This window comes from Scylla paramamosain, chromosome 4 (assembly GCF_035594125.1).
Source record: "Scylla paramamosain isolate STU-SP2022 chromosome 4, ASM3559412v1, whole genome shotgun sequence".
Taxonomy (NCBI): domain Eukaryota; kingdom Metazoa; phylum Arthropoda; class Malacostraca; order Decapoda; family Portunidae; genus Scylla; species Scylla paramamosain.
The window spans coordinates 5,340,001-5,365,000 of NC_087154.1; the positions used below are offsets into that span (position 1 = coordinate 5,340,001).

The 25,000-nt window shown below is 40.9% G+C and overlaps 1 long non-coding RNA gene across 2 annotated transcripts in view; it reads right to left on the reverse strand.

Annotated features, from left to right (window-relative positions):
* Positions 1 to 2,378: 2,378 nt before the first annotated feature.
* LOC135097253 (uncharacterized) overlaps positions 2,379 to 25,000 on the reverse strand; it is a 115,917-nt gene continuing 93,295 nt past the window's right edge. The window contains exons 3-4 of one of the 2 annotated variants that reach the window (XR_010265529.1): positions 3,944 to 4,138; positions 2,379 to 3,308 (exon numbers count right to left, since the gene is read on the reverse strand). This is a non-coding gene — a long non-coding RNA (uncharacterized LOC135097253). Of the gene's footprint in view, positions 4,139 to 25,000 lie in introns of both variants that reach the window. The other variant, XR_010265521.1, reaches the window with a different exon arrangement.

Below are 25,000 nucleotides of genomic sequence, written 5' to 3' on the forward strand. Positions count from 1 at the left end.
GTTTGTTTGTTCCTGAGCTTTCTTTCCTTATTTATTTTTCCTTTTTCCTTTTTTTTTTTACTTCTCTTCAGCTGTAGTTTTCTTTTTCTTATTCTAATACTTTTTTCTTTTTTTTTGTCATGCTTTATGTATTTTTTCTTTATTTTCCGTTTTTTCTTGTTGTATAATTTGATATTTTCTTTTCCTCAGTTTATTCTTTGTCTTTCGTGTTTTATCCTTTATATTTAGTTTCATCTAGCTCCCGTGATTCGTCTTACTTTTCCTTACTGATTTAAGCTTCTTTCCTTTATTCTTTTGCATTCTTTATTCTTGTTCTTACATTTCCCTTTTCTTCTTTTCTCTCTCACTTGCAGTTTCATGTTATTTTCCTGTCCTACTTGAAGGAAGATATGGAAAAGAAATTAAGAGATGCACAAACTTTTAACAATAAAGCAAAAAAGTAATAAGGAAATATATAATTTAAAACACAGCTCTTTTATCCACTAGGCCTAAAATATTTGACACAACATACAGTAATCCGGCAAAATGCGACTGCGAGCGAAGACGGAGACAGAGTGCAATTGTTTGTATTTATTTTCCCTATTTACTTTGGCAGTGACACGTGGACGACGCTTGCAATACTTTCACACTTTCTTTTTTCCTGCCTAAACTAATCGCCAACACATTAACATGCTAACGAGTGAGTATTTGCACCGTCCCCATAAATATTTAGTAAACCGTACCTTCCTCTTCTTTCATACTCTATATACTCGTAGGTATAGTCAACTGTAGCATGTGTAGAATAGTGTAGTGACATCCTGTAGCTAGTAAGAGATCTGGTTACTGTTTGAAATTTACATGTATTCACGTACTCAGCTGCTGCTTTGTGTAGATCAACAGGACTCTTCCAGTTTCCTTATTTTCTTGTGTTCTTATTTCCCTGTAGTGTGTGTGAAGGAAATGTCTACGGGATCCTTAAGACTCATTTCACTTTTTTTTTTTTCTCTCTCTAGACAGTTCTGGTGTTTTCCTTCCATCAAGGTGAGATCTTCATTATCGTTCTTTAGGTGTTTTAATGTAATGGGGTGACGGCTATTTATATTCTGCCACTAACAGAAAAATCTAAGGCGTTTTCATTACTCATTTCACTTCCGAATAACCTTTTCTAGACACTGGTTTCTTTCCATTAATGCGTTGCCACAAAAAGTATATGTACCTTGAAGCGATGTAATAGACTCTTCATATTGTATCACGTAAAATGACAACAATCTTCGGGAATGTCTTGAATTATTTTACTTCCAACACGTTGAGACCGCCGAAAATTGTTCTTCAGTGAATTAGTGGTCAATGCTTTAACATTTAGAAACTGCTTTTGTAGTTCATAGTTCGTTACATTCAAATGATATAACTTTTCTCTTTTAAACTAGTAGTAAGTCCAAATAAATATCCCCATTACTAAGATGCTTAGTTTTAATGTGGCATAAAACAGACAACTTACTTACTTTCACTCCATTGAATTCCCACCTAAAGAACGTAACATTGAATTCCCACCTAAAGAACGTAACAAGATAAGAACATAAGAAGCGTCAAGAAGCCAGCAGGCCACTACTAGTACTTACTGCATTCCACCTCACAGTGTACTATACAATACTAGCACTCCAGCTTCCTGCCAACACTACATCTGAATATAACAATCTTAACACATATTAAAGAAGCCAAATGTTATGTATAGTCATCTTTCTATTAATTCTTTTTTTTTTTTGTATGTGTACGTCATTTCGTCTGTCGGTCTGTATCTGTGTCTGTTCTCTCTCTCTCTCTCTCTCTCTCTCTCTCTCTCTCTCTCTCTCTCTCTCTCTCTCTCTCTCTCTCTCTCTCTCTCTCTCTCTCTCTCTCTCTCTCTCTCTCTCTCTCTCTCTCTCTCTCTCTCTCCCTTTCGGCATGTTCTCAGTAGTGACTAACTTTCATCATCCAGTTCAAGCGTTCACTGCCTTTGTTGGAGAGAGAGAGAGAGAGAGAGAGAGAGAGAGGGAGAGAGAGAGAGAGAGAGAGAGAGAGAGAGAGAGAGAGAGAGAGAGAGAGAGAGAGAGAGAGAGAGAGAGAGAGAGCGCCACAAGTGCGTCCCTTCTCACCCTGTCCACGTGTCAGCTGGGCGTCCTATTGTCAACTCCATGGGCAGGTTGAAATGGTCCTCGTCTGGCTTCCTCGTCTGGACTCCTCCTCCTTGGTACTCTATTGGGTCCACGTCATTTTAGCGGCGGGATATGAACGGTTAAAGGGAGGGCAATCAATTGGCTCCCACTGCCGATGATGTACCACCACTTCCTCTGTTACAAGCATGATATGTGATTGAGTTTCACGCCAGAGTGAGATGTAATGAGTAATGAATTAAAGGGGTGATCGTTTTTCTGTGTAGTATTAGCAAGTATTGATGAAGGTTGGTCAGTTATGTAAGTACACTTTTGTATGATATCTTTTAAATGCAGGTGAGCGTGATTTGTTCAATATTAGCAGGTACTGACAAAGGTATGAAGGGATTATTAAACGTATTTAGTAGTGGATATAACAAATAGCGATGGATGGTCTTGCGTAGATCACGAGCAAAGTTTTTGCGTCGCTAAACACCAATTAAGTCGTCCATTGCAGCAACTTTAAGTTAGAGTGGTACGGGATATACTGCCTTCAACTGGCCAAGTATTACAAAGGATAAAACAAAGTGACCAAACATTATACATTCTAAACAAAGCTTATGCTAACCAACAAACCTTCCCTTGGTACGTTCTAATAAGCGTTTTTACTACTTAGCTTTGACTGTACTCACGTGATGCTTTTCTCCACACACACAACAAAAAACCAGTACAGATTTCACCAATAAGCACAGCATCTCTCAAATCTTTCAGTAGTTACGATATAATGACATTTTTTATTTGAGAACTCGACTTTTTTTATGTAGGACTATTGAACAGAACTAAAATATAACTAAAGGAACTAAAAGACTTAAAATGCTACATTACTCTTTTTGCTGTCAGTGAACAAAATACTATCAGTCTTGAAAAGAAACTATAACAGCCAAACTTCTAACGTATTTATCACAAATTCAATAATTTCCTCACAACCACTCCCTCGTCTTGAGGATGAATATGTTATTCTCCAAGTCTTCCAAAGCAGAACCCTGAGTATGGCCTGGGGAGCCGAGGCGCTGTGGCGGAAGGGAAGCACTGCTCACTGCACGTGCCCCAGGTGAAGAAGAAGCTAACACAACTTGGCCGCACTGATGAGTGAGCAGCGGTGAGGAGACAAGCCGTGTGTTCCCGAGCAAGGCAAAGAAGCTGTGCGGGAAGGAAGGGAAGGAGGGGATGCGCGCCTTCGGGCATTTCAAGGCACAGTGTACATAATATTATCCTTCATTCTAATCTGAGGAACTTGCACGGTTAATGTGCCTTCTATGTGAGGATAGGAGATATGCTTTGTAAGAAAAAGCTATTGACCGAATAAACAATGCTTGATAAATTTTGAAAATGAGGAACAAATGAACACTGAAAAAAAAAAACTATACAGTTCAAGAATGCAACAGTATTTCAACAAGTAACACACTTTTCCATCGGTCCTAATTCCTTTGTGTTTTAGTGCCTTGCTAATAATCTATCAGTCGGGTTTTGTTAGGAGACAGTCTTCAGCTTAGAGGATTTAAGACACAACACACAGTGAAAAGGAGTGCATTATGTTGATCAACTGTTGCAAATGACCGTACTTTATTCAAAATTGAAGCATCATACTTAACAGCCCGAGAATTACCACCAAAACATGGATTTTAATTTACTGAATAATAATGCAGCAGTCGTATTTTCTATATTTCTAAAACTCCGGTTGCTCGATTTCATAAAGTTTTATCCAGACAGAGACAAAGACCTTCCAGTACTGTACTAGCCACTGTAACATTTCTTATTTCCTTGATTCCTCTTACTTCGATTGTTCTCTTTAGGGGTCGCCGCAGAGGATCAGTCTTCTCCAACCCGCTCGGTCTCCTGCTCCTTCCTCAATCACACCATTTACAACCACATCTTCTTTCACTGCATCCATAAGCCTTCTAATAGATCATCCTTTCTTTCTCCTGCCGGGTAGATAATCTCCAGCTTTTTCTTAATCGGAAAGCCACGTGCTGGAAGAGGAAGATATAATAAAAATAAGCAAGAAGAGTATACGGCTTCCTTTTGTTCCTTTCTCCAGTCTATTGTTCTCACTATATCGCTTTCTTTCTCCTATTACTTCCTGGTACTTCTGTTTTGTATTATGTGTTCTGTCTTGCCTTGATCAATGTCCAGCTTGTTTAAAAGTCTCTGTCCTGTGAAAACGATGCGTCCGACTTCACTTACACTCTGTCTGGTTGGAGTTGTGTGATTTTGTTTATTGTTATCTCTCTCTCTCTCTCTCTCTCTCTCTCTCTCTCTCTCTCTCTCTCTCTCTCTCTCTCTCTCTCTCTCTCTCTCTCTCTCTATCTATCTATCTATCTATCTATCTCTCTACATACCATCTCTTTTTCGGTTTTTAAGTGCGAGTTGCCATGATGAGTCAGGTTAGATCGGCACTTTCTGACGGAGGACTTTGGTTTTGGCCTTTGGGAACCGCTGCCTGGAACTGATGCCCTTCCTTATCTTGAACCGTGGACAGGATTCGAACTTGAGCGCTTGAGGAGTGATCGGAGCCCCGGTGCAATGAACCATTACCTACGGCAGTCGTAGCTGTATGGGATCCTACTGTGAACATAACTGTTAAATATCACTAATCATCATCATCATCATCATCATCATCATCATCACTGTCGTCGTCGTAATCCTCAGCAACATCAGTCTTTACAATGCCAATGCACGGTACAAGTCACCCTATGGCCTTCACCACTCCCCTCTGTGAGCTGCCCGTGTATTCCAGATTATCCCAAGAGAACACTTAATCTCATTTTTCGTTCACCTTCCCCTCAGCTTAATAAACAAGGGTGTAAAAGATTCAAGTGCATCATGGTAATGAAAATAATGGCATATTGTACATTCTTTGCTTTCCTTCAATCGCCTTCACCTCTTCGTTCCTGTCTTTAAGCATCTCTCTCTCTCTCTCTCTCTCTCTCTCTCTCTCTCTCTCTCTCTCTCTCTCTCTCTCTCTCTCTCTCTCTTCGTTGTTCATCTATTTCTGTCTGTTCATCTGTCTTTTTGCCCACCTTTCTGTCTGTCTGTCTGCCTGTCTGTCCGTCCATCAAACGTTAATTCTTTTGTCCTGTTAATTTCTTCCTTCCCGTCCATCCTCCTCTTTTGTCTAAGCATTTTTACGTGTGTATATATACCTGCCTATTTTCGTCCACCTGTCTGTATGTTTATTTTGACTACATGCTCCACCCGCCCCCACTATCTCTCTCTCTCTCTCTCTCTCTTTCTCTCTCCCTCTCTGGTCACTGCACCTCTCAATACATCCTTGACTTCGCTATTTACAGATCTTGCCCATCGCCTCTCTCCACTCAAACACAATTATCGACTTTTGCTCCAAGTTCCTGAGTGGTGAAGGGGGATGTGCGTGGGAGTGAACGTGGGAGGTGGATTCTCTCTCTCTCTCTCTCTCTCTCAAGAGGATGACGAAGAAAGTGGAAGGAAAAGGTGGATGTGACTAGATGGAGGCGGAGAGAGGGAAGAAAGCGTGGAGGAGGAGGAGGAGGAGGAGGAGGAGAACTAGAACGATGAGATGTTAACATAAGAAAGGCAGGAATGCAAGAAGGAAAAGATTTTGGCGTTGAGGGTTTGGATGAGAGAAGGAGATGGAGGCGGAGGTGGAAGCGGAGGCGGAGGAGGAGGTAGTGGTGGTCAGTTCACGAGATGAAACTGAATGGGTTTTTCCTTTCCTTGGAGGTGTCAGGCGAGGCAGGGCAGAGATTGCGAGGACGATGCTCCGATAAGACTCGACGCTGCTGTATTGGAAATTTGCTTCTTTTTACGGTGTTTTTTGGACGAGTCTGTGTGTGTGTGCTTTTCTTTGCTTCATTCCTGGCAGCGGACGGACAGCTAGAGCGGGAAAAAAGGAGGGAAGGCAAGATATTGGCTCTGCAATGTGTGTGCTGTTTGTTTTTTTTAGTTTTATTTGAGTGGTTCTTGACTTTGTATGCCCAGGACCTTTTCTCTCGCTGCTACCAAGCTTCCAACTCTTCACCAGACTAAGGTTTTGAGGTACCACGTATGTGCCTCGCTACAAAGACTTTCTACTTTCTCTTATCTTTATTCTGTCCACAATATGCAAGAGTCAACTGGTATTCTCATTCCTTCATCCCTTATACTGGTAAACCCTGTCACTTGTTCCTGTATTTTCTCCTGCCTATTTTTTTATCTCTTCTTGACTCTTCACAGTGCAATTCTGGACTTGTTTACAGAATGTCTCTTTAAGGATTTGACACTTTCAGGGACACTTTCTTTCCAGTTTTGTTGTCATTGGCCAGGGTGTCTCGCAGGTAAAGGCAAATATTTGTGTGTGTGATGACCTGCCTTAGACATGCGGGTACTAAAAGGATATAGCTGAAGGTGGATAAATTAGACCGTAATTGCCTTTCGTCGAGAGTGGAACTTTTGTCGGGAGTCTCAGAGGAACGCGAAGCCAACACATTAGCGATCACGTCAAGGTGATCACCAAGGCCTCCATGGATTCTGATCAGCCTTGAATATCGAAGCACTACATCATGTAATCAGAATAGAAATAATAAAACTAATAAGTAGGTCACATGTTCGCCTCGTCTACATTTACAGCTAATTTTGATGTGTGATATGTGTTGCCAAGGTGACACCCTCTTCCCACACACACACACACACACACACACACACACACACACACACACACACACACACACACACACACACTATATATATAATTGCCTTTCCTTATTAACATGCTATTTAGTCCGCTTTGCGAGTGTTTGTGTGCTGGCGGCATTACTGAATGACGAACAAACAAACTGAGATAAGGAAGTAAACAAGAAACCCAACATGCTATCTCATCCACAAGCTGCCAGTTCACACACTAGATGATATCACACAGAGAGAAAAGGAGATGGCAAATGAATAAGAAAACACCACAAAAAAGGACAATAACAGAATAAAAGATAAGAGAGAATATCTGGTGCTCGGTATATTTCGAAACATTAATAATTACCATTTCAATAAAGGCAGCAGCCCATAGAATCATAAAAAGGAACAAAGCTGTGCCATAGTTTTAATGATATCGAGAGGAAAATCATACATAGATTACCCGCTTTGCATCATATTCCCCAGAACATAACGTAAGGAAACCAGCAGACCTACACGTGGCAGTCGCTGTGCAGAATATTCCTTTATCTACCTGTCATATGTTTTCATAAATTCAACGGATCATCTTTAAAATCTCCCTTTTTGACTCAACACTAATAGTATGATCGTCAAGTCCAGTATAGTTTATCATCATTCTGAAAATCTATTTCTTCCATCTCTTTTAAATCTGAATTTACGAAGGTTTTGCATCGCGCTAGATTTCTTTAACGTGTCAGACAAAGAAGACAAATTAATTAAAAAAAAAATCATAATGCGGTTTCAAAAAAGAACCAGAAAGAGAAGAGCCAAGAATGATGATCAGCTTTGCTTCTGTAAAATCCTTCTGTTCAAGACGAAAAAAATAAAATAAAATAAATAAATAAAAATAAATAAATAAATAAATAAATAAATAAGTACAAAAAAAAAAAAATAAATGAAATAAAATAAATAAATAAATAATAATAATAATAATAATAATGATAATGATAATAATAACAATAATAATAATAACACCACGCGACACTGAAACAAGGAAGTCCAGGGTGCCACAAAAGGTCCTGAGGGAGGGCAGCCTTGCTCTGGCCGCCTGCCCGACACCTCCCCGCGGAAACAGTTCTATTGACGGGCCTGTATTAATCCCATTAGTTGGCTAAATACGGAAGCCTGTCACCTGCCGCCACCGCGCTACCTGACCTTAATTGAAACGCGTGTTCCTGCTGTCTCGTGTCCATCACACAATGAATCTTAATGGAAAATCAGACCTTGGAGGGAGAGAGGAGACACCGCCGCGCAAGATATCGTCAAATGAGGGAAGAAAAAAATGTGGGGTGTTTACTATCTTTGTTGAAGGTGAGTTCTGTTTTACTCTCTCTCTCTCTCTCTCTCTCTCTCTCTCTCTCTCTCTCTCTCTCTCTCTCTCTCTCTCTCTCTCTCTCTCTCTCTCTTCCTCTCTGTGTGTGTGTAAAAGTGGTTCGGTTTAGCAAATGCTTTCTCTATTAACTTTTTAGGAGCGTCTGATTAGCGGCTATTTTGCTTCCATTTTAGTGCGATTCGTCAACCTCTTTCGTGCATCATTCACTAAACAAACAAACAAACAAATAAACGCAGGCAGCACAGGAGTAAACACAGATACAGACACAGCGTTCAAACAAAAATTCATATTACCACACTTCAATGTTACTTTCACACAAATAGGAGCTTTCTATTTTCACCAGCGAAAAGACACATTGGAGGGAATCGCCCGAACGTGACAACTAGAGACTGCCAACGACCCGCCAAGCCATCCCGCGGCCCTGCTCACCCGCTCTCCTTGCACGCCTCGATCCTCCTCACCACCCTTCCTTTCAGTCCTCCTTTCCTTCACTCCTTTTCTCATCGCCTCTTTCGTTTTGCAGTCCTCTTCTCCTCTTCTGTTTCCTCACTTGCTTCAGTCCTCCTTCCTCCTTTCTTTTCTTAGCTTTTCTTGTTCCTGCAATCCTCTCCTTCTCTTTTCTGCCTTCTCATTTGCTTCATTTTCTCTTTTTCAGCATTCCTCCCTTCTCTCCGTTTCTTTTTTATTCTAGTATTCCCTCTTCTTCTCCTGCATTCCTTCTTTCCTTCTCTACTACCGCATGTCCTTCCCTTTCCTTCTTCCCTCCTCTCCTTCCCTTCTCTCCTTCGTCTGTCCCATCTCTTTCCCCTCCTGAACCTCTCCTCATTCCGCTCTTCTCTTTTCTCTTCCTGTCATAAACCTTTCCTCTCCCTCCTTCCTCTCCTCTGTCCGTCCCTTCCCTCTTCTTCCCTTCCCTTCTCTCCTTTCGTCCTGAACCTTTCCTCTCATAACTCGACCCGTCCCTTCTCTATCCCTTCTCCTCCTGCCCTCATCAGATCGCGCGGGACAGCTCCATCTTACAGCTAGTCCAGTTGGGTAGCGCTCTCGCGTAAGTCTCTGAGAAACCTTCCTGAGTCGAGTCCGTCTTGTAAGGGATTCGGGTCTTTTCCTACCTCGTCCTGCTCGTTCTTCCCTTCTTTCTTTCCCACGTATTCCTTTCACGTTCTCATTCCCTTAGCGCCATTTGGGTAGTCTTAGATATTTTGTTCTTAGTCTTGGTGTGTTTATTGCTTGGTGATATAATGATGCTGAAGACGTGAAATAAAGGATGTAGACTTAATATTGTGTTGATGAAAACTAGTGTTGGAAATATGAAGTAAATTAAGTGACATAGGTAAGGAAAGAAAGAGAAAAGAAAAAAAAATAATGAAATAAACTCAAAAACAAAATATTGGTATAACAAAGAAACAAAAAAAAAAAAATGATAAAGTATATAAGAATTATATCAACCAAGACAAATAAATAAACAAATAAACAAATACAAAAAAAAACCCATATGTGAATAAACAAATAAATATATAATCACAAAGCTAAACAAAAACAGACTAGCAAATAAATACATAACTAAAGGAATAAACAAAATAAAATTAAACAAACCAATAACGCAGGTAGCGAATGAAGCCATTACAGTACTAGATGAACCAAAACTAATGAGGTAAACGAAACACACACAGCCAGCCAGCGCTCGTCACTCAGCCTCCATACACAAGACGGTTAAAAAGTCGCGCCAACAACCTTCCGTCAGCTTGCTTATCACGTCCATCACTGCCAACACCGCAGGGAGGGAAGGCACTGTGCGAGTCTATTAAAAGGCCACGTCAGGCATCATTACTTTAAATTGCTGCATTGTGTAAAATTTATAATGTTCCTAATCATGTGTCAATCTCTCTCTCTCTCTCTCTCTCTCTCTCTCTCTCTCTCTCTCTCTCTCTCTCTCTCTCTCTATCTCTCTCTCTGGTATTTTTTTTTCCCTTCCAGCGCCTGTCGTTCTATTCTAAGGTCAAATTATTCTCCTCTTCCTCTTCTCTTTTCTCTTTTCTGCTTCTCCCTCTTCCTCTCTTGCTCTCCCTGCCAGCTAGAGGGTTTTGGCTGCCCCACGACCCATATCTGCTGTGGCCTGGGGACTATCTACTTTGCCTCATCAATAAACACTGCTCCCCTCCCGCATTATTAACAAGATACATCACTTCTTATGTATTTCTGTTCCGTGATGTTTTGTTTCCTATATCTGCTTAAGAAATAGTAACTTATGTAATGTCATACATAATACATATTTTCTTTTAATCTCGACCTCTTCAAAACGCAAGCTTTTTCTAAGTTTCCAAGGAGAGTCGGTGTGTTGAGATGGTGTAAATTGTGGATATAACACGAAGGAAATGCCTATGTGAATGTCTTTGATTCCATAGAGGGTTGTAAATGAGTAGGGCAAACTTAGCAAGAAGTGCAGAGGTGCAAGGTTGAAGAGAACATTGAATAAATTAATGAAGGGGACAGACAGACGGCAAGTTTGAAGTACACAGGATTTGCTTCGCGTTAGTTAAAGGACCCTTTGTATTCTCCCCATTTTCTCATATTATTAAGTGGATGTCCTTTTCTCCTTTAAAAGATAGCACCAAACACACACACACGCACACATGCAAGAGACCCCGGAATCGGCACGCCCCGCAAAGCCTTGGATCAAAACTCCGGCTTCCCTTGAGTCTCCTCGGCTTCTCCACCAGCGCCCCGGCACACATCGGCACGGCGGTGGCGGGACCCCAGAGCGGCGGTTACCAGGCAGCGATGGGCGCCACTCAGAATCTATTAGGGTGGAATACAGGCGAGTTAACAGTGTGGCGGCAGTGCTGAGGGCCTGGCAGGGTTGTAGACACAGTAGATGGTAATGTTGTTGCTTGCTCTGATTTTAGAGGTAGAAATGATGGGGTTACATGAAGGTCGTGGATTGTACATAGAAAAAAATATTACAAGAGAAATCGAGGTAATTCTACAGGAAACAGGTGGTCTTGTGTTATATCCAATATGGTACATTCATAAATTTGACTAAAAGCAGAGCAACAAGGGTTATGTATAGTACATGGACAAACTCGTTACAGGGGAAATAAGTATGATTCAATAGGAAATAGTCTTGTGTTACGCCCATCACAGTGTTGTGTTCTCAGTACAAAAACGTGGTGGTAATGGATCGCCCAGTACCAGGAGCTCACTGAGACGGCGGCAGGTGTGATAGAGGACAGCTGCTGTGGGAGGATTGTCTTTAATTTATTCCGAACGGTGCGTGTCCGACTCTCCCGATAAGTAACCGGCCTTTTGTCCCGCCCCCACAAGTTAAATTAAGGCGAAAAATCCTTTCTCTAAAACTTCCTAAGCTTCTCGTCTGCTTCCCTCCCTACTCCTCCTCCGCCTCAATGGGGAAGCTTCTCGTCTTAGCAACACTTCCCCGGGATTACCTCACCACCTCTCGACGCGCGACACACACCAGCCCTACTGCTTCCCACAGGCGCCATGTTCGTCTTTTAAGTCTTACGAGTGTCTAGCGTGCCTAAGAGTAGGAATGTTGGCTCGGGGCATTTGAAAGCAATATATATTTCGCTTAATTGGTCTTTGATTTGATTTTTTTTTTTTTATGTATTTTACTATATTTCACAGAATTGGAACTCAGCAGATTTTTTCCCTCTCTCTTTTGTGCTCTTAGCTAGTTACATTCACGCGTAAGATACACAATCGTTACCCAGCGATTGTAATGCTCATCCTCCTTTCATTTATCAGGTCTTTGTTCCAATTGTGCTAATCACGCATTGTGGAAGAAATGGTGTAAAATCTCCGAGATGAGCATTAGGAAGGCGATTTATCTTTTTTTAAATCTACACAAGTTGTAAGTGTACGCCATGAAACTATAGCAGAATGTTTTTGCTTTCATTTCTGAGCCAGAGGTTTGGGTGACTCTTTAGTTAACTCTTGAGCCTTTGACTGTCAATGACTGAATGGTTCTTATTGATTCCTTGGAGTAAAACCAGACTGAACAAAAAAATAGAACAATGGGAACTACAGTAGATGAAACAATCTCATCGTTTACTGTCAGTGGTGTCTTTCAAAATCAAATTTTAAACTTGTACAAGAAAATATTATAAAGGTTAAGAAAAAGTATTAGCACTCAGAGACTTAAGGCAGGTGTTAACGAATCAACAGGTGGGTGGAGAGTAGAAGCCAGTCTTTGTTCTGAGTTTGTACCAGTAACTTGGAGTCAGTCACAATTCCCCAATCCAGATGGGTTGCCAGAGACCAAAGGCTTTGAGTAACTATGTACCACTGTGTAACATTTTCCCCTCGCCTTCCATCCTTCCTCTCTCGCTTCACGGCAAGAGCAGCTAAGAGAAAAACAAGAGATGCATATAAACTGAAGATTAAACAATGGAGTCCAAACCCTGCCGTTCTGGCAGACATTCGCATTCCCTAACAAATGTAGCTATGCGCGAAACAAAGCTAGTCTCTTTTGTCTCTTTTTCCCTGAACGAAATGAAATGATACAAAAAAAAAAAAAATAACTGCCATGAACTGCAATTCAGGGGGTAAAAAAAAAAAACCTTGATGTAACTCAAAACGAGAAAACTCAGATATCTGGTTAAAGAAAAGTTGCGAACGTAACACGTGTGGTCAAACCGATGTGAGGACGAGGAGGACAAGGAGAAATGACATCCTGCAGCCTTCCAATCCCGATAGCAAAACGAGCACAAATCCGAGGCGTGGACATCCCGGAAGCTATCATATCGAGTGGAGCCAAAGTGCGGACATAAGAAAGGTATTGACTTGGAATAGCAGGTGTGAAGGCTGGGGAGCAGAGAGCAGGCACGAAGGAAAGGGATGGTGGCAGCTGCTGAGAAAAGTGGCAATGGACTAGTGGAGAGATGGTGAGAGGTAATGTACTTTTTTTTTTCTATGTAGTTCACACACGCAGACTCTTTTCATCTGACACCCACTCACATAGACTCGTACTCTTAAATGCCTTACGTATTCTATCATTAGTACTATTTTCAAAGGCCGCAGTAATGATTAGTCATGATATTTTTCTCCATCAGTTATGCAGACTCCTCATTAAACTGTCACTACACTCATGAACACCCTTGAACATCTCTATAACATCTGGTAGAGCCTAGTCGAAGTGGTCGAAATAAGATGGTGAAACGTTTGAGAGTACAGCTCAAAGTGTGACCAAGGTGCGTTTCATTGAAAGGGGAAACATTACTTTCGTTTTTATCTTGCACTAAAAAGTCAGTGAAAGCAAGGATCTTCTTGAAAGAATACCACTCACTTATTTAGTAAGGCGTGTACGAACAACGACTGATGGTTATTGAAAAAAAAAAATCACTACAATAACAGCCTGTAAATCATTAGGGATGCACCACGGTTGAACACTAATGAATGCACCTGTATGTTATAGAGCACTTCTTTTCAATCAGCGCTAAGCACGTCACTTGTAATGCAGGCTCTACGATACACTTATGCTGCGTGATTAGATAATTATGAAGGCCCTAAACCGTTCAATATCAGACACAGGCAGCCAATGGAGTCTGGCTATTAATTCTATACAAGTAATGCAATAATCTGTCTGAAACGCAATGTCGTTATCGTGCATCGCCTCCCCGGGACTTCCTGTTGATGCTCTCCTATCTTGTCCAAGCATCCACTCTCCTACTCTACATAACAAGAAACTTTAAACTCACTCTCGGGATCTCAGATCACTTCTCTAATGCCGTAAAATGTAAAAAAAGGCTTTGATATGGACAGCATCGTAAAAAGCGAATATTCTCTAATGCAACGTGATGCAGAAGTGTAAACTTTTCATATGTTAAAGTTTGCAGAATTCCCTAGAGTTATAAGATCCAAGAAGTGCCTTTACTTGTGCAGAATTGTAATAAGATAATCCGTCCTGTGTTTCAGCATAAAATAACTGCCTTTAATACTATAGTCAGATATTAGGGAAAAAAATATCAGGTCTCGTGCTACGTAATCGAAGGAGTCCTTTAAATACGGACGGGAACATTTTAATGCAACCATAATCCTGAGAATAAAGACATGACAAAGTTCGTTCTTTGTCCTCTTACTAGTGATGATTCTTAAGAAACGTGACGTGAATTGCTTAAAGATAACAGAGCAGATGTAAGCGATAAGAAGCACAACCCGGGTTTCCCCTCAGCATTTCTCGAGCTTAAACAGAACTAGCAACAAAATATGGAACTTGAAAACCACTAGAAGATTTGAAGGAGCCGTGAGGAAGCATGAGGAGCTTTAACCTGTTCCCGTCAGCTGCTACACTCAGGGATACAAGACCACCTCCATCTATCCTGCTTACCTCCTCGCGCTCCACCTCTAACTCAAAATATGGAACCTGAAGACTTGAAGGAGCCCTAAACAACCTTGATAAGCGCCGTGAACCCTCTCCCTTGACCTTTTCCCTTCAACTTTGACAGTCAGGCAAACATGACCATCTCCCTGTATGCTGCCTACATCCTCTCCTCTCACTGCGGCGTTGACACAGTACCTCCAACTCGAAATATGGAGCCTAGAGACCACTAGAAGCCGATGAGCCCTGAGGAGACGCCTTGCCCTCCACCTCTAACTCAAAATATGGAACTAGGAGCCCGCCAGATGACTTGGAGGAGCCCTGAACAAATCTGAGGAGACCATGACCTGCTCCCTTCAACCGCTGCTTTCAGGGATACAAGACTTCTTCCTTCTGTCCTGCAAGTCTCCGCGCCTCCCCTCCTCTCATCGCGCGGCTGACACAGCACCTCTAACTCGAAATGAATTGCGAAGATTACCGGGTGATATTGAATATTTCCCGATACATACGATGCCGCCTGGAATCATGTGTGGGAGCAGCGCCGCGGGTATAACTTAGGGATTATTGGTGCTTAATATGCATAGGAGGCTGGCGGCGGGACACGGGGCCCACCACGTCCTGCCTCATTAGCGACGTTTGGGGAGAGGACGGTAGTGGTGGTGGTGGTGGCTGGTATGGGTGGGTAGTGGTAGCAGTAGTAGTTGTTGCTGGTGGTAGTGATGGTGCCGGTGATGGTTAAGGTAGTAGTAGTGGTAGTAGTAGTAGTAGTAGACAGACGGAGGGAGAGATGGTAACCAGACACTAAACATTGATATCCCATTTTCTTGTTTCCTATATTTTCCTTCAGCCAAAAAAAAAAAAAAAGAAAAAAAAATGGTCCTTCCTTGCTCTTTTTTTTTTTTTTTTGCATGTTCTTAGATTCCTTTTCTTGGTTTTCATGTTTTTTCTTCCTTCACCCACGTCTATGCTTTTCTGCTTGAGAAAGAGGCGGAGGCGGAGGCGGAGGCAGAGGAGGAGGAAGAGGAGGAGGAGGAGGAGGAGGGGGAGGATGTCAATAAAAGAAAAAAATAACGAAAGAAAGAAAGAAAAAAAGAACAGAAAAAAAGAGAATCCAAGAGAAAGAATTAATCAACAGTTGGAAAAATGAAACAAAATTTAACAAAAAGTAAAACAAAATAAGGGAAAGAAAAACGAACACCAATAGGAAAGCGATAATATGAACGAAAAATAAATCAATAAACAAATGCAAATGAAAGTAAAACGATAAGTGAAGAAAAATTCAAACATATTCCCTTACCATCATTTATACCTTCCTCTCTCTCTCTCTCTCTCTCTCTCTCTCTCTCTCTCTCTCTCTCTCTCTCTCTCTCTCTCTCTCTCTCTCTCTCTCTCTCACTTCAAAGATCACTTCCCAACTACAGGAATCAAAACAGACTCATTGGGAGAATTATAACAAACTGCTATTGGGTTTGAGTGTCGTGAGATAACAACAGAGAGGAGGAGGAAGAGGGAGGAGAGGAAAGGAGAGATGGACGGATGAGGAAGGGGAGGAAACAAGGCGGGAAGGGAGAGGGACGGAAGATGATGAGGTAGAATAATGTGTTAGAAAAGAGGGAAAGAGTTAAGTAGACAAGAATGGAAGGAAATATTAGGAAAAGCGGAAGAGATAAAAAGCAGATGAGAAGGAAGGAAAACTGGAGAAAATGGGAGGAAAGAAAGGAGACACAGGGAAAAGTAAGAAGGAAAAGAGCAACGAAGAAGACAAGGGGAGAAGGTGAGTCAAAAAGGAGAAAAGGAGAGGAAACATGGCAGAAGGAAAAATGAGGAGGGAAGAAAAGAGGAAACGAAAAAAGTTACGAGGCAGGAGATACGAAGGAAAAAAAAGGTGAAAAGACGCTACGGAGAGAGTGAGCAGAGGAAAAGAAAAAAAAAAGAGAGAAAAGGAGAGAAAATGAGTGAGAAGGGAGAAATTAAAACACGGAAAAATGAGAAAAGGAAGAAAAGGGAACTTGGAAAGGGAAGGAGGGAAACTTAAGGATGGATAATATGTAATAAGCATGAAGAGAAGGAGTGATGTGGGAGTCTGCAAGAGGTGAATATACGTAATGGAGTGCACAGGGTTCGCGGTCACGACTCCTCAGAGTGGGTGACTGGCAGCGGCTGAGTGGGTGGTGTGACTATATATATCATTCATTGAACTAGTTGCATGACGATTTTTTTTTTCCCCGGTAAGAAAATTTAATTAGGTTTTAAATGTGGTGAATTTTCTTATGACGTGATTAATTTGACAAACCAAAGCAAATGTGCTGAAAAAAAAAAAATCCTAAAAGTTGTAAAAAGAAAAGCAGACGGCTGCTCGCGTGTGTAGCGCCACAATTTTAGTCCGGCCTAGTACAGGGTAGACTACAATCAGCAATCGGCTGATTAGGAAAGAGTGACCTTATACGTGTTTCTCGCTAATCTGACATGATTCACTTTGAAGATCTAAATAAAATTTGTATTAAATATACACAAAAACGAACTCATACATCACATAATTAACTTGCTCTATAAGATGTGTGCATTTCGTAGGCAATGCCATAATCTGCAGAGATCTAGTCATCAAAAGTTAACTCTGTCTATAAGGAAACCTATATTTTCGTCTTTGTGGCATTTTTTTCCCTGTGCTCTATGTCGTAGTCACAAGGTTATATATACCCTGGAGCCACTACCAGCCAATACTTGCCCTGGTTCTGTTTACAAATTACTTTATTATGATTTACAAACATCATTTTTATGCTACCGAATCGTCCTACTTGTACTAGTTGTCATAAGGTTTGCCGTCGTTACTAGTCCCTAAAACCATTGTCTCAACAAAAAGCAGATATAGCACATTAAAAGTCACACATGTACCACTGAAAATAACAGGAGTAAATTAAAAAAATCTAGCTTACAAAGACACAAGTACAGTGAAGCGGGCAAGGAGCGCGTCAGCAAAGATGGTTAGTGACGTCACTGAAGGATGCAGCCGTCCCTGGGGTGATGATAGTTTTCAAATTTGCCAGTTTTTTTTTTTTTTTTTCAGAAATTTTTAAAACGCAAAGGAAAGTAATGATATTCCAGTGTCTATTTTACTATATGCAATTTCTACACGATCTGAAACGATTAAATTGACAATATTCTTACCTACAAAAGCTTCCATGTCGAAGGCGTGTTTATTTTCTTATGGTGTTGAGTTACTGCATATGTACGTCATTAAGGTACACTGAAGAACAACCGTTAAGCACATATGAAGAAAGTTTACAGCGTTACAAAAAAAAAAAAAAAGAGGAAAGGATCAGACAAGAAAAATAAATGAAAACCATCATTAATAGCTTGTGCATAGCAAAGTCTAGAAAAGAAAAATCAGAAAATAAGAAGGAATTGAGGTTTTTCAGACTTGAAAAAAAAAAAAAAACGCACACAAGTAAATTTTAAAAGTCGCTCAAACTTGTGCATATCAAATTATACAGCGAAGCACAAAAGAAAAAAAAAAGAAATAAAATAAAAATAAAACATTCAAACACAAACACACACACACACACACACACACGCACACACACACACACAAAGCAATTCCAAACAGAAAACTCACAAATACACTCCAGAGCATCATGTCGAAACGCCTGAAAGTGTCCAAATACAAGAGCAGAGGGCGACGTGAATGTTACAAGCGGTACAAGCAACGCAGACTGCTCCCATGAATCTGTAAAGCCGCGCCATCAAAGAGGCAGCCAAAGAAGTCTTGTCGGCAAGCTCTTCTGTTACATTGCGATGGGGATGCAGATATTGTAGCACATCCCTGGTGGCGCCTCCGTCAGATTTGTGAATGAGGGGAAGTGAGTTCTGATATGTGAGTTATTTGGTGATAGATTATGAATGAAGGGGTGCAGTTGTAAATGTATTGTTGGAGTGAGAGCAGCTGGGATGAAACGAATTGGGTTGGGTTAGGTTGGGCTGGATCGGAGTTGAAGAAAAAGCAAAAAAAAAAAAAAAAAAAAAATAGGAAGAGACCAGCTAGCATTTCCGCTTACGTGCCGAGGAGAAAATAGAAAAAAAACATCCGCTAATATTGCTGCTACCTTTTGGGAAAAGAGAACAAGGAAAAGAGAAAAAAAGTTCGATAACATTCCCGCTCCCGTAAGAAATCAAATAATAGCAACGTCCAAAACCGAGATGAATTTAGTGCCATAGAAGTACTGCCTCTTTCTCCGTATCCAATCACCAGGTAATTAGCACTTATACCACGAACGCTACCTCTGGTTTCCTCACATAGACTAATAACAGCCCTCAGCTGCCACAATTCTCCGCCCTCCAGCTATTCTAAAACACTTCTGCGCCACTCCTTGATTACTTTCGCAATGCTGTAGATGAAATCACACAGGTTTTAAAGATGTTTTACAGTTATAGACGCAGATTAACAAGATTTCTACATTATTAACAGGATAAACACTCTCGAAAATCAGGATTATCACCTCCGTGTCCTTAGAAAATAGTCGTGGTGAGAGAGCAATGCGTTTCAAAATACAGGTCTTAGTCATTATAGTACATTAGGCTTTAGAAAACAAGGGGAGGAGTACGTATGGATTTGCAGCACCTTATGAGCAGCACATCAGTCATACTATTTTCTCTATCTCTTTTCTTGGTTAGTGTGAAACGCAGAAAGCCTTGCTTCAAGGGAAGTGACGTGGTATGAAATGTGGTGAGTCTTCGCAAGGGTAACAAAGTACTGTCTTTTTAGTGACAAGTGATGTGCAGGAAGCGTGTTCTGTACGAGCATATCCTGACAGCTTTTCTTCTCCGATAATCAAAGAAATGATCCGCTGTGCTCGATTTTTCATATTTTTACGTGATATTTTTATAGGATGAGAAGGAGGAACGGGGGAAAAGATGAAAGAAAATGAGGTGGAGAAGTAGATGGAGAAGAAGTAGGAGGAGGAGGAGGAAGAGGAGGAGGAGGAGAAGGAGTAGGAGTAGGAGGATTGAAAATTACATAGGATCATATACGATAAAGAAAAACAACAATCTTATTCTTTTCATGGCTGTGTGGAAACTAATCCTCACTAACTACTGGTAAAAGAAATAGAGCAGCATAACAAGAGGAGCAAGAGGACGAGATGGAGGATGAGGAGAAAGTTATGATAGGGCGGAGGAAAGGTTAAATGAGAAGCGAGAGAGGCAAAGGAGACGGCAAGTGAAGGAGGGAAACTAGGTCAAAACACCGTTAGGGAGAAAATGGATCTAATAAGTAGGTTAGAGAGAGAGAGAGAGAGAGAGAGAGAGAGAGAGAGAGAGAGAGAGAGAGAGAGAGAGAGAGAGAGAGAGAGAGAGAGAGAGAGAGAGAGAGACTAATGGGGATTCCAGTGTCCCTGAAAGAATGATGAGAAATTAAATGGTAACGATTTTAAGCGCGCGCACACAGACAGAGACACACACACACACACACACACACACACACTTACTAAGCAAGGAAATGAAAATGAAAAGAAATATGAAAAAAAAGTGGATTACCAACACTTTCTGAAAACGTCTCATCTCAATTTCCTTCTAGCCGGAGGAGTAAGAGGAAAAGGATGAGGCTCTCTCTCTCTCTCTCTCTCTCTCTCTCTCTCTCTCTCTCTCTCTCTCTCTCTCTCTCTCTCTCTCTCTCAAGGAGGGCAAGGCAAGGCAGAGCTGCGCATCCTTGCAAGTTGACAATGGTCTCAACTCTTCGCTTGAGAACTTCACCCCATCATTCCCTCCCCTTCCCCTCCCTTCCTACTCCTCTTCTCTGCTCCAATATACACCCTCCACCCTTCCTGTACCTTCCACCAACCCCTCCTCTGCTTCTCCCGTCTCTCAAACGTTCCACCTCCCCCAGTCAACCACCTACTAACCATTTCCCGTCACACAGGTCGGCCAGCGATCACCCGACTCTGCCTCTCCTTATCCCGTCTGGCTTGGTTCCTCTTGGTCCATGTCGCCCTCCAGATCTGAGTACCCCCTCTTGAGTTTTATGGCACAATTGGAGTAGGAGAAGGAGACTCGTTTGGAATTCCTCGCTGCCAGACGTATTACACTGACTGTCGAATTTATACGGTAAATAAATCCGTCTTTTTGCTTTGTTATCGCTGGGTACTCGAATAGACGGAAGAAAAATAATACTGAAGTGCTCTCGTGTCTTTTTTTTTTCTTTTTAGTTGGGTTAATATACAAGGAGACAATGTTTTCTTCTGTATACTTTATTTGTGTAGTGAATAAGTGTGCTTTTTGTTGCTTAGTCAAGAAGAGAAGAAAAAAAAAAACAAGATCCGTCATTGCAGTTTTTTTTTTTTTCTCTACGAAGCGTCAGTTAAATACACAAGATGGCAAGATTTATTTCTCAACATACTTCTTTGTGTGTATGCAGTAAATATATCTAGTCTTTTCTTCCCCTTCCTCTTCAATAAAAGTTAAGGAGCAGGTAAACACAAGAACACAATGTGACTAAAGTGTATTTCTTTGTGCCATTTCATTCTTACACTTTGCTGCTCATGTTTATCAGCGGAGGGGCAAAGAATGGGTAAGATTTTAATAAAGAATGTCCCTCTTTTCCTTTCCTTTTCCTCTCATAATTTTTCCCTTTCTTTTCTTCCATTTTTCTTCTATTCTTTTCTCTCCTCTTTTGTCTTTCCCTTGTCTTGTCTTCTCTTGTCGAGTTTGGTCGTCTTCCTTTTTCTTTTTTCTTCCTTATCCTTCCCTTCCCTTCCTTCCTTTCCTTTCTCTTCCCTTCCCGTCCCTTCATTCCCTTTTCTTCCCCTTCATGCCCTTTCCCTTCCTAGTCTCTCCCATTTTCTATCCTTCTCTTCCCTTCTCTTCCCTTCCCTTCCCTTCCCTTACCTTCCCTTCCCTTATCATTCCCCTTCTTCCCTTCCCTCCCCTTTTCTTCCCTGCCTTGCCCTTTTCTTCCCTCCTCACAACAACAACAGCTCCATCGTTACACACAGGAAGAATACCAAATGGAAACTCTATAGCCGCTTTAAACTTCACGTAAATGTGCGGCTTTTAATCGCTAAGTGTTGCCAACTCAAATTAGACGCGGAGGAAAGTAAAGCGGGCGATTAAGATGAGAGAGAGAGAGAGAGAGAGAGAGAGAGAGAGAGAGAGAGAGAGAGAGAGAGAGAGAGAGAGAGAGAGAGAGAGAGAGAGAAATAGGAATACGGGTACATATATATTGAGATTACCAAATCAAATTATAGACTGAAAAGAAGGCAGACAGACAGACAGACAGACTGTTTAATAATACTACATAAAGGAAAAGGGCTCGAAAGAAAATACAGAATAAGAAACATGGAGACGCAAGTAAACATAAAGACTTGCATATAAACAGGTAGACAGACAGGCAGACAGAGCAGACAGACAGACAGACAGACAGACGGAAAAGCAGACGAACAGGAAAATAGGAAAAGAGATAGACAAAGAAAACAAGAGAGAGAGAGAGAGAGAGAGAGAGAGAGAGAGAGAGAGGAGAGAGAGAGAGAGAGAGAGAGAGAGAGAGAGAGAGAGAGAGAGAGAGAGAGAGAGGAGAGAGGAGAGAGAGAGAGAGAGAGAGAGAGAGAAAATATAGATAGATAGATAGATAGATAAAGAGATAGAGAGATAGACAGAGAGATAGAGAGAGAGACAGACAGACAGACAGACAGACAGGACAGACAGACAGACAGACAGATAGATTGATAGATAGACAGATAGATAGATAGACGCAAAAGACACGATGGTAGGGAAAAGAGGAGAGAGAGAGAGGAAAGTTGGGGTGTAATAGACTCCATTTTATTACATTTTCCTCATTATTTTATCATTTATTTAAACAACGCTCATTTTAGCTGGCTCGTTACATAATAATAATAATAATAATAATAATAATAATAATAATAATAATAATAATAATAATTGCAGTCCACTTTTTTCTTTTCCCTTTCCCAACATTCTTCTTCCAACCACTCACTTTTTCCTCCTCCTCCTCCTCCTCCACTTCTCTAGTGCACTCTCTTCAACACAATCTGTTTAGTTTTAACTTGAGTGAAAAATGCAAGCAGGGAAGAGAAAGAGAAGGTATATTAGAGGAGGGAGGAGAGAGAGAGGGAGAGGAAGCAGGGAGGAGAGAGGAGGAGAGGGGAGAGGAGAGGGGGTGAATGATGGATGACATTGAAAAGAAGACAAAAGAAGGACAATAGGATAAGTGAAGAGGACGAAGAGGAAGTGATGGGGAGATAAAAAGATAAAGATGATGAGGAAAAAGATAGAAAAAGAAAAAAAAGGTCAAAGAATATATAGTAATGTAACTACTAAATGAAAGTTTAAGGCGAATGATGAGAACGATGAAGAGGAAGAGGACATCACATACATTAAATGGCAGTGGTAGTAGTTGTAGTAGTTGTATCGTTCTGTCATCCCTTTCCATAATCCATAAATTCATGTAGTCTCCGGAACGTCCCTGTATAACTAGCATGATATTTTTAGATTGTATACCAGTTGGGAGAGCTGCATTCATTAGTTAACGGTAAGAATTTGCCTGCCACATATGTATGGTGCGCTTCGTGAGTATTATTTACTGGTTTTCTGTGGTGTGGCCAGTTTGGGCGGCCAGGGTGACAGTTTGGTAGTGAGAGGTCCAGCAGTGTGTGCGATATCTTGATGGGGGGTATGGGGGCGGCCTGTGATTTGTGCACGACTTTTTGCGGTACGTATGCTTATATTTACTTATATGTTGTGCTTAGGAGGTTACAAAGTATTATTCGTAATGATATATATTTCCTTACTTGCCAGCGACAATTGATTGATTTACCGTGTCATGGTCGTTTACTTATCAGCTGTTTGGTGGTTTAGTGTGTTTAGTATATGTTCGGCTTGCAGAGTCGGTGCAGTGATGACTACTGTGGTGGTTGGGTGCTGATGGACTACTGGGGTTCAAGGTTGGCAACAGTGGGACCAGTGAAGTGAGTTGACATACGTTATGTTTGTAGTGTTGGGTGATTTGCTAATACGTATTATGTGGTGTAATTAATGTAAGCTTACGGTTACCAGTGTTGCATTTGGTTTACTTTACAGTTATATATACATGTAGGATTTTTTCCCCTATTGGTATTGTGTTTATCAGCTATAATACTTCTGTGATAGATACGAGTATGTGTTATTATCAGTGCTATGGTATTACGTAATCGATAGTTCCCGAGTCTAGGTAGGTAGTGGCACGTCATATACTTTGCCATCATTCTCATTTGAAGTCTTATGTTGTTAATGTTATATAATTTTTTGTCCAACATACATTTTTTTTTACTTTTGCATAAATTGACTAATATTTTTACTTGCTGTCACTGCAATTATTTTTTATCTTGCTTTTCAGGGATATGTAGACGTTTGCGTGCAGGTATTTAGTATTTGTTATGTTACAAGTCGAAACTCCACTTAATGAAAAAAAAAATGTATAGCGGCTTGTTGTTCATCTTTGATTCTCCCAGTACACTACCTATTAAATTGGCACTGGAAGCCTAATTACTGAATCTATTCCAGTCATCCACCATCCTATTTGACTGCCATTGTCCTCTTGTGCCTTGTAATAAACCTATATCAAACACGAACCCATTACTTTAAGCCCTATCCTGAATACTGAGCCAAAGGATTTTCCACCTACATCAACCTTATCATATCCCTTATATCACTTATACACCTACATCATACCCTCCCTTAGTCTATGCCTCTCTAAGAAAACCAAGAAGGATAGACAAAGGCTGTAGTGAGGCCAAGGTGAGCGTGGAATGGAGGGGACCATCAGGAGGCAGATAATCACCCCCAAGAGTTCCTATGACATGAAAGTAAGCAGAGAAGGAAGAGGCTCAAAGTAATTGTAATTATGCATGGGGTAAAAATGCAGTACGCGAGGCACAGTAAATATTCGTAAAGAGAGAGGAAGCTTCACTTGAGTGCCGGGACGAGGAACCACTTCCAGCTGACAGAAGGGAGAGTAAGGAAGTACGAAAAAAATGCTAAACCAGATTTAAGAAAGGGATGGGTGGGAGAGAGAGAGAGAGAGAGAGAGAGAGAGAGAGAGAGAGAGAGAGAGAGAGAGAGAGAGAGAGAGAGAGAGAGAGAGAGAGAGAGAGAGAGAGAGAGAGAGAGAGAGTGTGTAGATATAGAGAAGAAGAAACTCCAGAAGGAAGAAAAGAACGAAAAGAAAAAAAAAGAAAAAAGGAAAAGAAAAAAGAAAAAAGAAAACAGAAAAAGAAAAAAAGACGAAGAAAAAGAAAAGAAGGAAAATAAAGAAAAGAAAAAAGTTGAAGAAAAAAGGAAAAAATAAAGAAAACAAAAGAAGAAAACAAAAGAAAAGAAAAAAGCGAAAAAACAAGGAAACAAAACAAAAAAAAAAGAAAAGAAAAACAAGAAAAGAAGAAGACAAATAGGGAAAAAGAAAAGGAGAAAAAAGAAAAGAAAAGAACGAGAAGAATAAAAAGAATAAAAACAAGAAAAAGA